Source organism: Odocoileus virginianus, unplaced genomic scaffold, assembly GCF_023699985.2.
Source record: "Odocoileus virginianus isolate 20LAN1187 ecotype Illinois unplaced genomic scaffold, Ovbor_1.2 Unplaced_Contig_35, whole genome shotgun sequence".
In the NCBI taxonomy this organism is placed as follows: domain Eukaryota; kingdom Metazoa; phylum Chordata; class Mammalia; order Artiodactyla; family Cervidae; genus Odocoileus; species Odocoileus virginianus.
In genome coordinates this window covers 16,775-32,463 of record NW_027224352.1, presented here as the reverse complement: position 1 = coordinate 32,463, position 15,689 = coordinate 16,775, and the positions used below count along the sequence as shown (strand labels likewise).

Genomic DNA, 15,689 nt, shown 5'->3' with positions numbered 1-15,689 from the left:
GTAAGACAAGGCATATCTGTGAGTTTGCTTCCAAACCACCACAATAAGGAGAAGAGTGCAATTGAGTCACACACATTTTTAGGTTTCCCAATGTATATTAAAGTTTATGTTTGTACTATATTGTAGTCTATTTGGGCTTCCCTGGTGGTTCAGTAGTAAAGAACCTGCCTGCAATGCAGGAGCCACAGGAGATGCAGGTTTGATCCCTGGGTCAGGAAGATCCCCTGGAGGAGGGCATGGCAATCCACTCCAGTATTCTTGCCTGGAGAATCCCAAAGACAGAGGAGCCTGGCAGGCTATAGTCCATAGGGTCACAAAGAGTCGAACACAACTGAAGTGACTTAGCACACACTCACATAGTCTATTAACTAAATGCATAATAGCATTTTATCTAAAAATGTACATATCTTACTTAAAAATACTTTATTGCTAAAAATAAAATGAGTCTTCAGTTCAGATGGTGGTGGCAGGTCTTGCCTCAGTGTTGATGGCTACTGACTGATCAGGTGGTGGTTACTGAAGGTTGGGGTGGCTGTGGCAATTTCTTAAAATAAGACAATATAGTTTGCAGCATCAATTGATTCTTCCTTTCACGTAGCATCAATTGATTCTTCCTTTCATGCAGCATCAATCCATTCATGAAGTATTTCTTTGTGGTATGAAATGCTGTTTGGTGATAGCATTTTATCCATGGTAGCACTTCTTTGAAAATTGAAGTCAATCTTCTCAAACTGTGCCACTACTTTATCAACTAAGTTTATGTAATATTCTAAATGTCCCTTGTTGTCATTTCAACAATCTTCACAGCATCTTCAGCAGGAGAGTCCATCTCCAGAAACAACTTTCTTTGATCATCCATAAGAAACAACTCCTCACCCATTTAATTTTTATCATTAGATTGCAGCAACTCAGTCACATTTTCAGTCTCTACTCCTAATTCTAGTTTTCTCTTTCTATTTTCACCACGTCTGAATATACATCCTCTACAGAAATCATGAGGATTGGAATCAACTTCTTCCAAACTCCTATTTATGTTGATATTTTGACCTCTTCCCATGAATCATGAATGTTCTTACATGGCATCTAGAATGGTGAATCCTTTCCAGAAGATTTTTCCTTTACTTTGCCCAAATCCATGAGAGAAATGATTATCTATAGCAGCTATAACTTTACAAAATGTATTTCTTAAACAATATGACTTGAAAGTCAAAATTATTCCTCGATCCATGGACTGCAGAATGGATGTCATGTTAACAAGCATGAAAACAACATTAATCTTGTGGTACATCCATCAGAGCTCTTCAGTGACCAGGTATCAATGCCAATGAGCATTAATATTTAAAAAGGCATCAATTTTTTCCAAGAAGTAGGTCTCAACAGTAGGCTTAAAATATTCAGTAAACAATGCTATAAACAGATATCCTTGTCATTGAGGCATTGTTCGTCCTTCTACAGAGGACAGGAAGAATATCTAACATAGTTCTTAATAGTCCTGGGATTTTTGGAATGGTAAATAAGCACTGGTTTACCAGTTACCAGCTGCGTTAGCCCCTAACAAGAGAGTCAGCCTGTCCTTTGAAGCCAGGCATTGACTTCTCCTCTCTAGCTATGAAAGTCCTAGATGGCATCTTCTTCCAATAGAAGGCTGTTTCATCTACACTTGAAAATCTGTTGTTTAGTGTAGCCACCTTCATTAATTATCTTAGCTAGATCTCTGGATAACTTGCTGCAGCTTCTACATCAGCACTTGCAAGCAATACTTCACCTTGGACTTTTATGTTAGGTAGAAGGCTTCTTCACTTAAATCTAATGAACTAAGCTCTTCTGGCTTCACACTTTTCTTCTGCAGCTTCCTCACTTCCTTCAGCCTTCACAGACTTGAGGAGAGTCAGGGCCTTGCTTTGGCTTAGGGGAATGTTGTGGCTGGTTTGATTTCTGTCTAGCCGCTCAAATCTCTCCATACCAGCAAAAAGGTTGTTTTTGCTTTATTATGGTTCCTATGTTCAGTGGAGTAGCACTTTCAATTTCCTTTAAGAAATACTTTTCCTTTGCATTCACAACTTGTCTAACTATTTGATGCATGCAAGAGGTGTAGTTTTAGGTCTGTCTTAGCTTTCAACATGCCTTCCTCACTAAGCTTAATCATTCTAGCTTTTGATTTAAAGTGAGAGACATGTGACTCTTTCCTTTCACTTGAATACTTAGAGGCCATTATAAGGTTATTAATTGGCCTAATTTTAATATTGTTGTATCTCAGGTAATAAGGAGACCTGAATAGAGGAGAGAGATGGAGGCACATCCAGTCAGCAGAGAAGTCAGAATACACATACCATCTATCAATTACGTCTGTCATATAAAGGCATGATCTGTGATGCCCCAAAACCACTGTAATATAAAACATCATCTATCACAAATCACCATAATAAATATAATAATAATGAAAAAGTTTGAAATATCATGAGAATATGACAGAGATATGAAGTGAGCAAATGTTGGAAAAATAGCGCCAATAGATTTGCTCAATGCAGGGTTACCACAAACCTATAATTTGAAAAATACACACACACACACAATTATATGTGTAAAGTAAAGCACAATAGAAGGAGGTATGCCCACATATAAAACGGGAATAAAATAAGTACCTGAAAGAGACATTTGCAACATCATGCTTGTCGTAGCCATTATTTAAAATAACCAAGACATGGAAACAACCTAAGTGTCCAGCAACTGATGCATGGATAAATAAATGGAATGGAATGCTATTCATCCAGAAAAAGAAGGAAATCTTGACATTTGTGACTACATGAGTGTACCTTGAGGGCATTATGCAAGTCAGAGAAAGAGAAACACTCTAAGATATCACTTATATATGGAATCTTAAAAAATGAACTCATAGAAACAGTAGATTAGTTGTGTCAGGGGCAGAGGAGTGGGAAAAAATGGATGAAGGTGGCTATTTCTAGATATAAAGAATAAGTTTTAGTAATTTACAGCATGGTGACTATAGTTAACAATGCTATATTGCATATTTGAAAGTTGCTAAGAGAATAGATCCTAAAAATTCTTACCAGACACACAAAAAAACTGTATCTACATGAGGTGATAGATGTGTTAATTAACTTCATTGTGGTAATCATTTAACAATAAATACATATATAAAATAATCACATTTTATACCTTTAACTTATACAATATTATATTTAAACAAGGCTGGAGAAAACATTATTTATCAAAAAATAGAAGAACATATTTGCTGAGCATTAGAAAAGGTGCTAGACAATGTGTTAATGAGATTTCAGAGCTTCATAATCTAATGGAGAGAACTGAATTATTCATGCCCTAGTGAGTGTGGACTCTAACACATGAAATCATCTTGACTAATTTTCATTTTTTAGACAAGGTTAAGATATTCTAGTCCATATATACTATATGGCACATTATATTCATTAAGACCTTGAAAAGTGTTATGCGAAGATCTGTCTCTCTGCTCCCCTGAGAGGCACCTCTTATTCTGAGAAGACACTGAGAAATCATTTGTAAGGGCCAGGTAAATGAGGAAGGGTTACATTTGACATACTAGACTATGGAGGATGGGGATGTGAAAGCACAGGATGTCAGGAATTTGTAAGCACCACCAGCCATTTTTAAAAATGCTTCTTAAAAGTGCAGGTGGAAAAAAAAACATTATTAACCATACTGTAGTTCCTATGAAGGCGTAAACCAGAAAACTCGTTCATATGCTGAGCTGACTCCAACAGTAGGGCCCTTTCAGTGCCCTCTCAATCAAGCCTGCACAAATGACTGCTAAACTAAAATTGACTCACTATAGAGACTTCTGAAGTGATTTTGCTGTGCACTTCTATTTCTGAATGAAATTCACAGTTGAACTTCCTCTGACTTTCGATCTTCATGAAGGGAGTTATTCCTGTGAGTTGTGAAAGAAGAATGAGAATGTGAAAAGAATGGACATTAAAATGTCAAATTTATATCAACAGAAGAATCATTTTCCCTTGATTCAGCCACAGCCAAGACTCAAAAGAAAATACACTAGATTTTATGACATCACCCTTTTTTACCATAGTGTACATAAGCTAGGCTAAACTGAATCCACAAGGGCTTGATGCAGGTTGGGAGCTTTCTCAAGAAAATCCCCTGGAAATGAGAATGAACACTCCACTGACTTCTCCCTATATAGTCCATAATGTCCTATGGCATGTAAAGATAGCTGTGGAAAGCATAATATTTTACATGGCATCAGAAATTGATGAATAATGCACATATTCAGGCAGAGAGACAGTAGAGTAGGTTGAGAGAGCAGATTCTAAAGTGTGCCTGGGTTCAAATCTAACCTCTGCTATTTACAAGTTGTGTGACTTTGGTCAAGTTATTTATTCAGCAAATATTAAGTGAGATTTTAACATGTGCAAAGTTTTATTTTAGGCATTTTAGACATCTAAATCAACAAAACAGGTACAGATCCCTACCTTCATAAATCTTGCATTCTAGTGGCAGAACAAAAGCAATAAACAATAAATGTAACAAATTTCATACTATATTTTCTTGAGGTAAAGGTAAAGTGATATAATAGTGTCTAGCACATAGGACATGCTTCATCAATCTTAACTACTGTTATTATTGCCCCATGGTGTAATTTGACCAAAGACTGTTTCAAACCAAAATGCCATTAATCCCCTAGAAAAAACACTTCTTCAGTTCATCCTCTCTTTCATGGAAACAGTCATAGCATTCCACTCCTCAATTAGGTAGATTTCAGGAATGGCTGAGGAGAAAAGGACACTCAGACTGGTTCCAGTTGTATAAAATATCCTTATGGAATATCTTTATGGAAAATAAATACAGAAACCAAGCACTACACTTATAAACTACCTATGAAAACTTGATTTTCTCCCTCAATCTTGTTTTCACCACTCTTCCACTTACTAATAATTCCTTGTATTGATCCTTTCTTTTAAACAACCCTTTCCTGCTAGTCCTACTAGTGTCTTCTGTCCAAGTCCCCTGCCTTTATCCAATGACTAGAAAAATTATAGTCTTAAGACATTCAGAGGTTATTTTATGCTTTTGTCCAGGGTCAAGTATTTCATGAGTTTTTTATTTCACAGTCACTCACTATTAATAACCCTTTTCATTGAGTAAAGAGATTATACTGGCTCTCATCAAATACACTTAAGGAGAAGGCTAGAAACATGAAAATGTTGAAGGGAAACATACAGAGGCACTCATTCCAGATGCCATGTTCAATAAGACACTAGAGATGCCAAGAAGCAGGAATGCTTACCAACAGCTCCCTTGATCTCCTAGAGTTCACTCATTTATTGTGTATATGTATCTCTCAGGGTGAGGAGTGGGTGGAAAACAGGGAAGATTTGGAGAATAGTGTATGAGAACCACCAAAGGAAGAGAAGCAGGAAAGGAATTAAGTGTGGCAAGGCAAATCAGAGGTCTGAAAACCAAGTTCAACTCCAGGGCTTAGTATTATAATAAGAAAAAAATTGACGAGAAAAAGAAAGTATAGGTACACAGAAATGTGCCATTTGAATAGGGCTTAAAGCATGAAACTCAAATGGACATTTAAAGACTGAAGCTCAATTTCTCCACCTATTTATTTAAAAGTACTTAATGCCATATTTTTACTTTTTAAAAAATTAATCTTACAAAAAATATATTTATTTATTTATTATTGTCCATACTGAGTCTTCATTGCTGTGTGGACTTTCCTCTAGTTGCAGTGAGCAGGGGCTACTCTCTAGTTGTGGTACACAGGCTTCTCATTGCAGTGGCTTCTCTTGTGGAGCACCAGCTCTAAGGCATGTGAGCTTCAGTAGCTGTAGCATGTGGGCTCAGTAGTTGCAGCTCCCAGGCTCAATAGTTGTGGCACATGGGCTTAGTTGCTCTGTGGCATGTGGGATCTTCCCAGATCAGGGATCAAACCCATGTCTCCTGCATTGGCAGGTGATTTTTTACCATTGAGCCACCAGGGAAGCCCCAGTACTTGATATTTTAACTAAAAGTAATATGATATGAAATAAGCAGAAACTTGTCACCAACTTAAAAGCTTAAAAATATTTTCACCTTTCTTTAAAGCAGGTTTTACCCAGATCTGAAAGAGACACGTGCACCCCAATGTTCATCGCAGCACTGTTTATAATTGCCAGGACATGGAAGCAACCTAGATGCCCATCAGCAGATGAATGGATGAGGAAGCTGTGGTACATATACACCATGGAATATTACTCAGCCGTTAAAAAGAATTCATTTGAATCAGTTCTAATGAGATGGGTGAAACTGGAGCCCATTATACAGAGCGAAGTAAGCCAGAAAGATAAAGACCATTACAGTATACTAACACATATATATGGAATTTAGAAAGATGGTAACGATAACCCTATATGCAAAAAAAGAAAAAGAGACTCAGATGTATAGAACAGACTTGTGGACTCTATGGGAGAACCCGGGGGTGGGATGTTTCAAGAGAACAGCATCGAAACATGTATATTATCTAGGGTGAAACAGATCACCAGCCCAGGTTGGATGCATGAGACAAGTGCTCAGGCCTGGTGCACTGGGAGGACCCAGAGGGATGGGGTGGAGAGAGAGGTGGGAGGGGGGACCGGGATGGGGAATACATGTAAATCCATGGCTAATTCAATGTATGACAAAAACCACTGCAATGATGTAAAGTAATTAGCCTCCAACTAATAAAAATAACTGGGAAAAAAAAAATAAAGCAGGTTTTACAAGAGTATTAGAATAATACATATTACTATGATCATTAAGCACCTACTATGGATCAGACACTTTATATGTTTTGTCTCACTTTTTCCCTTTTGTATGGTAGAGTAATTTTTACAGATGAGAAAACATAGGCTCAAAGTGGTTAAGTCACTTGCCTTAAAGCTTTCAGCTGATAGATAGTGAGGCAAGGTTTGGAATCCAGATTAGGACTCACTCCCAAATCTTTTCATTTTAGCATGCTTTTCTTCCAAATAGAACTTGTCCACATTTTGTTCTTTTTTCACATATGAGTCGTACCTCCTCAAATAGACATGAGCCATCACTGAGTCTTCTTATCTCTCCTTCAGCCCATAGTACAAGGGCACACAGTAAACTTTAATAATGTCTTGCTAAGTGGTTCATAAACATAAACTTCTGTGGCTTTAGCAACATTCTGGTTGACAAGGAACAGAAAATAATCAAACATAACAACTCTAAGGGTAGTAAAAATGACCAAATTTTACTCAAAATACGGCCAGGGAAGACAACCACCCATTCTTGCTGAAACAGATACTGGTTCCTAAATGTTTATTAAGCCTCTAGTAAGTGCAAAGGCAGCAGAATCAGAGATAAAATTACCAACATCTGTTGGATCATAGAAAAAGCAAGAGAGTTCCAGAAAAACATCTACTTCTGCTTTATTGACTACACCAAAGCCTTTGACTGTGTGGATCACAACAAACTGTGAAAAATTCTTAAAGAGATGGGAATACCAGACCACCTTACCAGCCTCCTGAGAAATCTGTATGCAGGTCAAGAAGCAACAGTTAGAACTGGACATGGAACAACGGACTAGTTCCAAATTGGGAAAGGAATACGTCAAGGCTGTATATTGTCATCCTGTTTATTTAACTTATATGCAGAGTGACAGTGAAAGTGAAAGTTGCTCAGTTGTGTCCAACTCTTTGCAATCCCATGGACTATACAGTCCATGGAATTCTCCAGGCCAGAATACTGGAGTGGGGAGCCTTTCCCTTCTCCAGGGGATCTTCCCAACCCAGGGACCAAACTCAGGTCTCCCGCATTGCAGGTGGATTCTTTACCAGCTGAGCCACAAGGGAAGCCCAAGAATACTGGAGTGGGACCTTTGTTGACAAAGTGACGTCCCTGCTTTTTAATATGCTGTCTAGGTCTGTTATAGCTTTTCTTCCAAGAGCAAGTGTCTTTTAATTTCATGGCTGCAATCACCATCTGCAGTGATTTTGGAGCCCAAGAAAATAAAATCTGTCACTGTTTCCACTTTTTCCCCACCTATTTGCCATGAAGTGATGGGGCTGGATGCCATGATCTTAGTTTTTTGAATGTTGATTTCAAGCCAGCTTTTTCACTCTCCTCTTTCACTTTCATCAAGAGGCTCTTTAGTTCCTCTTTCCTTTCTGCCATTAGAGTGGTATCATCTGCATATCTGAAGTTGTTGATATTTGTGGTTCAAGCAGAAAAGCATCTGCCTGCAATGCAGGAGCCACAGGAGTCACAGGGTCAATCCCTAGGTCGGGAGGATCTTCTGGAGGAGAAAATGGCAACCCACTATAGTATTCTTGCCTGGAGAATTCCATGGACAGAGGACCTTGTAGGGATACAGTCCATGGGGTCACAAAAAGTCGGACAGGCCTGAAGCGAATTAGCCCAGCTCAGCCTCTGGGAAAAAGTGGGTTTCAGTTACACAAAAGGATTAAAAGGAGGCAAGACAGTGGTGGTATCTAGAATTCTCACTTTTGAGAAGTTTAGGGGCAGTAAGCTGGGTTGGAAAGGAGGTAGGGAGTACTGTTTTACTTAGGCTGTATGTCACAGATGAGTTAAAAATAAAGTTTTCAGGGATGCTTTTACTTACACTTGATATAAGATTGAGGGAATATCCATCAGAGACTTAAAATTTATTACTTTAGAAAAATTTTGGTGTGGTTAGGGGACACAAATGAAAATTATAAGGGGGTTATTTCAATTATAAAATACAGACAGAGTGGGGGTGAGATGCTGAGTGGAAACCTAGGACTTCCAAGTAGCCAAACAATCATGGGAAGAAGGGTAAACGTGGGAATGGCCAGGATGCAAGTGGAATTCATGGTTAATGGCCACTCAGGAACTGAGGCTAGTAACATAGACACACATAGATTTCAACAGATGAGAACATATATTCAGTGCTCGCTTCGGCAGCACATATGCACTAAAATTGGAACGATACAGAGAAGATTAGCATGGCCCCTGGGCAAGGATGACACGCAAATTCGTGAAGCGTTCCATATGTTTACAAATGCTAAAGGATCTTCTATAGGCAGGAAACACAGAAAAGTTGTATAAATGTGAGCCCAAAACAACAAATTAAATGGCAACAGGACCATACCTATCAATAATTACCTTAAATGTAAATGGGTTGAATGCCCCAACCAAAAGACAAAGGCTGGCTGAATGGATACAAAAACAAGACCCCTATATATGCTGTCTACAAGAGACCCATCTTGAAACAGGAGACACATAAAGACTAAAAGTGAAGGGCCGGAAAAAAATATTTCACGCAAACGGAGAACAAAAGAAAGCATGAGTCGCAATACTCATATCAGATAAAATAGACGTTCAAATAAAGGATGTGAAAAGAGATAAAGAAGGACACTACATAATGATCAAAGGATCAATCCGAGAAGAAGATATAACAATTATAAATATATATGCACCCAACATAGGAGCACCGCAATATGTAAGGCAAACGCTAATGAGTATAAAAGAGGAAATTAATAGTAACACAATAATAGTGGGAGACTTTAATACCCCACTCACAACTATGGATAGATCAACTAAACAGAAAATTAACAAGGAAACACAAACTTTAAAAGACACAGTGGACCAGCTAGACCTAATTGATATCTATAGGACATTTCTCTCCAAAACAATCAAATTCACCTTTTTCTCAAATGCACATGGAACCTTCTCCAGAATAGATTACATCCTGGGCCATAAATCTAGCCTTGGAAAAATTCAAAAAAATTGAAATCATTCCAGTCATATTTTCTGACCACAGTGCAATAAGATTACATCTCAATTACAGGAAAAAAAATTGTTAAAAATTCAAACATATGGAGGCTAAATAACACGCTTCTGAATAACCAACATATCATAGAAGAAATAAAAAAAAGAAATCAAAATAATCATAGAAATGAATGAAAATGAAAACACAACAACCCAAAACCTATGGGACACTGTAAAAGCAGTGCTAAGGGGATGGTTCATAGCATTACAGGCTTAACTCAAGAAACAAGAAAAAAGTCAAATAAATAATGTAACTCTACACCTAAAGAAATTAGAGAAGGAAGAAATGAAGAACCCCAGGGTGAGTAGAAGGAAAGAAATCTTAAAAATTAGGGCAGAAATAAATGCAAAAGAAACTAAAGAGACCATAGCAAAAATCAACAAAGCTAAAAGCTGGTTTTTTGAAAAAATAAACAAAATTGACAAACCATTAGCAAGACTCGTTAAGAAACAAAGAGAGAAGAACCAAATTAACAAAATTAGAAATGGAAATGGAGAGATCACCACAGACAAAACTGAAATACAAAGGATCATAAGAGACTACTACCAGCAGCTCTATGCCAATAAAATGGACAACTTGGAAGAAATGGAAGAATTCTTAGAAAAGTATAACTTTCCAAAACTGAACCAGGAAGAAATAAAAGATCTTAACAGACCCATCACAAGCAAGGAAATTGAAACTGTAATCAGAAATCTCCAGCAAACAAAAGCCCAGGACCAGATGACTTCACAGATGAATTCTACCAAAAATTTAGAGAAGAGCTAACACCTATCCTACTCAAACTCTTCCAGAAAATTGCAGAGGAAGGTAAACTTCCAAACTCATTCTATCAGGTCACCATCACCCTAATTCCAAAACCAGACAAAGATGCCAAGAAAAAAGAAAACTACAGGCCAATATCACTGATGAACATAGATGCAAAAATCCTTAACAAAATTCTAGCAAACAGAATCCAACAACATATTAAAAAAATCATACACCATGACCAAGTGGGCTTTATCGCAGGAATGCAAGGATTCTTTAATATCCACAAATCAATCAATGTAATACACCACATTAACAAATTGAAAGATAAAAAACCATATGATTATCTCAATAGATGCAGAGAAAGCCTTTGACAAAATTCAACATCCATTTATGATTAAAACTCTCCAGAAAGCAGGAATAGAAGGAACATACCTCAACATAATAAAAGCTATATATGACAAACCCACAGCAAGCATTACCCTCAAAGGTGAAAAATTGAAAGCATTTCCCCTGAAATCAGGAACGAGACAAGGGTGCCCACTCTCACCACTACTTTTCAACATAGTTTTGGAAGTTTTGGCCACAGCAATCAGAGCAGAAAAATAAGTAAAAGGAATCCAGATAGGAAAAGAAAAAGTGAAACTCTCGCTGTTTGCAGATGACATGATCCACTACATAGAAAAGCCCAAAGACTCTACCAGAAACTTACTAGAGCTAATCAACGAATATAGTAAAGTTGCAGAATGTAAAATTAACACACAGAAATCCCTTCCATTCCTATACACTAACAAGGAAAAATCAGAAATAGAAATTAAGGAAACAATACCATTCACTATGGCAACAAAAACAATAAAGTACTTAGGAGTATATCTACCTAAAGAAACAAAAGACCTATACATAGAAAACTATAAAACACTGAGGAAAGAAATCAAAGAGTACACAAACAGATGGAGAAACTTACCATGTTCATGGATTAGAAGAATCAATATTGTCAAAATGGCTATACTACCCAAAGCAATCTATAGATTCAATGCAATCCCTATCAAGCTACCAATGGTATTTTTCACAGAACTAGAACAAATAATTTCACAATTTGTATGGAAATACAAAAAAACTCGAATAGCCAAAGCAATCTTGAGAAAGAAGAATGGAACTGGAGGAATCAACCTGCCTGACTTCAGACTATACTACAAAGCCACAGTCATCAAGACAGTATGCTACTGGCACAAAGACAGAAATATAGATCAATGGAACAGAATAGAAAGCCCAGAGATAAATCCATGAACCTATGGACACCTTATCTTTGACAAAGGAGGCAAGGATATACAATGGAAAAAAGACAACCTCTTTAACAAGTGGTGCTGGGAAAACTGGTCAAAAACTTGTAAAAGAATGAAACTTGAACACTTTCTAACACAATACACAAAAATAAACTCAAAATGTATTAAAGATCTAAATATAAGACCAGAAACTATAAAACTCCTAGAGGAGAACATAGGCAAAACACTCTCCGACATAAATCACAGCAGGATCCTCTATGACCCACCTCCCAGAATATTGGAAATAAAAGCAAAAATAAACAAATGGGACCTAATTAAACTTAAAAGCTTTTGCACAACAAAGGAAACTATAAGCAAGGTGAAAAGACAGCCCTCAGATTGGGAGAAAATAATAGCAAATGAAGCAATAGACAAAGGATTAATCTCAAAAATATACAAGCAACTCCTGAAGCTCAATTCCAGAAAAATAAATGACCCAATTAAAAAATGGGCCAAAGAACTAAACAGACATTTCTCCAAAGAAGACATGCAGATGGCTAACAAACACATGAAAAGATGCTCAACATCACTCATTATCAGAGAAATGCAAATCAAAACCACAATGAGGTACCATTACATGCCAGTCACGATGGTTGCTATCCAAAAGTCTACAAGCAATAAATACTGGAGAGGGTGTGGAGAAAAGGGAACCCTCTTACACTGTTGGTGGGAATGCAAACTATGGAGAACAATGTGGAGATTGCTTAAAAAACTGGAAATAGAACTGTCATATGACCCAGCAATCCCACTCCTGGGCATACACACTGAGGAAACCAGATCTGAAAGAGACACGTGCACCCCAATGTTCATTGCAGCACTGTTTATCATAGCCAGGACATGGAAGCAACCTAGATGCCCATCAGCAGACGAATGGATAAGGAAGCTGTGGTACATATACACCATGGAATATTACTCAGCCATTAAAAAGAATTCATTTGAATCAGTTCTAATGAGATGGATGAAACTGGAGCCCATTATACAGAGTGAAGTAAGCCAGAAAGATAAAGAACATTACAGCATACTAACACACATATATGGAATTTAGAAAGATGGTAATGATAACCCTATATGCAAAACAGAAAAAGAGACACAGATGTACAGAATAGACTTTTGGACTCTGTGGGAGAAGGCAAGGGTGGGATGTTTTGAGAGAACAGCATCGAAACATGTATATTATCTAGGGTGAAACAGATCACCAGCCCAGGTTGGATGCATGAGACAAGTGCTCAGGCCTGGTGCACTGGGAAGACCCAGAGGAATCGGGTGGAGAGGGAGGTGGGAGGGGGGATCGGGATGGGGAATACATGTAACTCCATGGCTGATTCATGTCAATGTATGACAAAACCCACTACAATATTGTAAAGTAATTAGCCTCCAGCTAATAAAAATAAATGAAAAAAGAAGAACATATATTTCACACATACACATACAAATTCTCACACTCTTTATAAGTTCCCTTCCAAAAATCCTCCACTAGCATAAAAAAAGTCATCTATGAGGTAGGCTCCCATTTCCTGGTAGCCAATAAATACTCACATGTGTCCTTCCTCGTGGCACCTTGGTTCTGAATGCCTACAATCAATTCTTCTGTTTGCAGACAAACTGGAGAAGCCAGCCACTTTGCTGATTGAGAAACAAATCCATATACAGAAACTGTTCATGTTCTGTCGCTGTCGTGTCCAACTCTTTGGGACCCCATGGACCACCAGGCTCCTCTGTCCAGGGGATTTTTCAGGCAAGAATACTGGAGCAGATTGCCATTTCCTTCTCCAGGGGATCTTCCCAACCCAGGGATCGAACCTGTCTCCTGCACTGGCATGTAGATTGTTTACACGAAGCCACCTGGGAGCCCCATACAGAAACTAGACAGCACTAAAACAAAAATTAAAACCCAAAGGCTTCGACATGATCAGAAATTAATGGAGTTTGGTGTGGTAATGAAATTTCTTTTTTATAGCCAGTTTGCTTCTCCTAGGCTGCTTCTTCACTCCCTCTCCATTACCTTACCCTTCCTTACTCTTGGCAAAGGAAATCAAAGCTCTCTTCAGTCAAAGAGGATCCCAGCAAGAGGGAAGAAGACTCTTTTGGAAGTAGACCAGTCTCTGATTTCTCCCCTCTCTTTGTTTCACACACAGGCCTCTTGATTTCAAATTATGTGTTGATTCTTAAGAAAAGATTTAAGAAAAGCCAGGTTGGCTTCTGCAAAACAGATTTACACTCAACCCATTCTATATTCAGCTTCCCAGGTGACTCAGTGGTAAAAAAAAAAAAAAAGAAAGAAAGAAAAGAAAATCTGCCTGCTGAGCAGGAAATGTGGGTCCACTCCCTTGGTCAGGAAGATCCCCTGGAGAAGGAAATGGCAACCCACTCCAGTATTCTTGCCTGGAAAATCCCATGGACAGAGGAGCCTGGTGGGCTATGGTCCATGGGGTCACAAAGAATCAGACACAACTTAATGACTAAACCACCACCACCATTCTATATTCACACCCTCTCCAAGAATTTCCTCCTATTTGAGACTTCCATATCCCCCACATCTTTAAGTCTATAAATATATGTTTTATAAATGTATATATACAGAGAGAGAGAGATTATGATTGAAACATACATATATGCACAACAATAAAAGATAAACTAAATTAGAAAGCCCTGGTACAGTATCATAGACTCAGCTCAGTTACCACATATATATATAGTAATATGGCAAAATTTTGTCACCCCAAAGAAGTTTTTACATTATACTTTATTGATAATAAAATGACAGTAATAATTGCATTGAAAATTTACAGAGAAAAACAAAACAATGAATTGTTTTGTGGTGGAAGGATCTGAAATTGGAAGTTAGGAGACCTGGACTCCAACCTAGACTTGGGCTCTAGGTGATCTGCTGTATGACCAACAGCAAATCACCTAATCTTTTTAGACCTCAGTTAACTGAAGTCAAAATCTCCACTCTACCTATCTCATAGGGGTGTTACAGTGAGTAAGTGAAAATAAGACTGTGAGAACCTTAGAAAAAGATAAATAAACATAATATATTTTAAAAATAATAGAAAAGACAATAATCATAAATATTTACATTTTTTATTTCCAACTAAGGTATAACTGACTTTCCAAGTCATTCATGCAGTAATGGAATTCAGCAGTTTCCTTTTCATTGTGCACACTGATAGTAGTAGATAACTTATATTGAGTACTATATAGATGTTTTAAATATATTAGCTCCTTTTACAACTCACAACATCACAGTGGCTTGGACAAACTGAGAACCCAGAGAGGTTAAGTAACTTGTCTAAGGTTAGGAAATAGAGAAGCTAAGGCTAATTTAGTCAGTCTTATTGCAGAGCCTAACATACCATATTACCTCATTGATTAGATAAAAAAAGTAAAATATTAATGAATTTGAACACTAGAGACAGATAGCCAGTCTCTCAGTTAATGAAGAATTTATGAACCAATCTGTCAGTTTTGCATGAATCTTGCTTTTGGAAAATTTTATTTCTGAAATATCACTATCTGAAAGTGACATACTTAACAAGGTAAAACCAATTGTCTCTCTGATTCTAATGAACAATTCTGATTGAGAAAAATGTTGAAATCAATGGCAAACTGAGATAAGATGTATTATAATCATTCAAGTCCTTGTCCTTCTTTCCAAAGATAATATAGCTGGGCAAGATTGATTATAAATTCTGTAAGAGGCCAGAATCATGAACTGTCATAGAATGCAAAACCCAGCAAATACAAAACTCCAGTTCTGAGGTACCTGCATTTGCTGCTTAGGACTTTTTCTCAATCAGAACTGT

The 15,689-nt window shown here is 37.5% G+C and overlaps 1 protein-coding gene and 1 non-coding gene across 4 annotated transcripts in view; one reads left to right on the top strand and one right to left on the bottom strand.

Annotated features, from left to right (window-relative positions):
* KLF8 (KLF transcription factor 8) overlaps window positions 1–15,689 on the bottom strand; it is a 234,023-nt gene that overhangs the window by 202,216 nt on the left and 16,118 nt on the right. For 2 of the 3 annotated variants that reach the window (XM_020870388.2, XM_070464619.1), the window contains exon 1: window positions 3,825–3,919. The exons of the other annotated variant lie outside the window; for it this stretch is intronic. The gene's annotated coding sequence lies outside the window, so the exon portion shown is untranslated. Of the gene's footprint in view, window positions 1–3,824; window positions 3,920–15,689 lie in introns of those variants that run through there. 3 annotated transcript variants of the gene reach the window in all.
* Window positions 8,934–9,042, top strand: LOC139034187 (U6 spliceosomal RNA). The gene has a single exon (XR_011486616.1). It is a non-coding gene; the product is annotated as a U6 spliceosomal RNA (small nuclear RNA).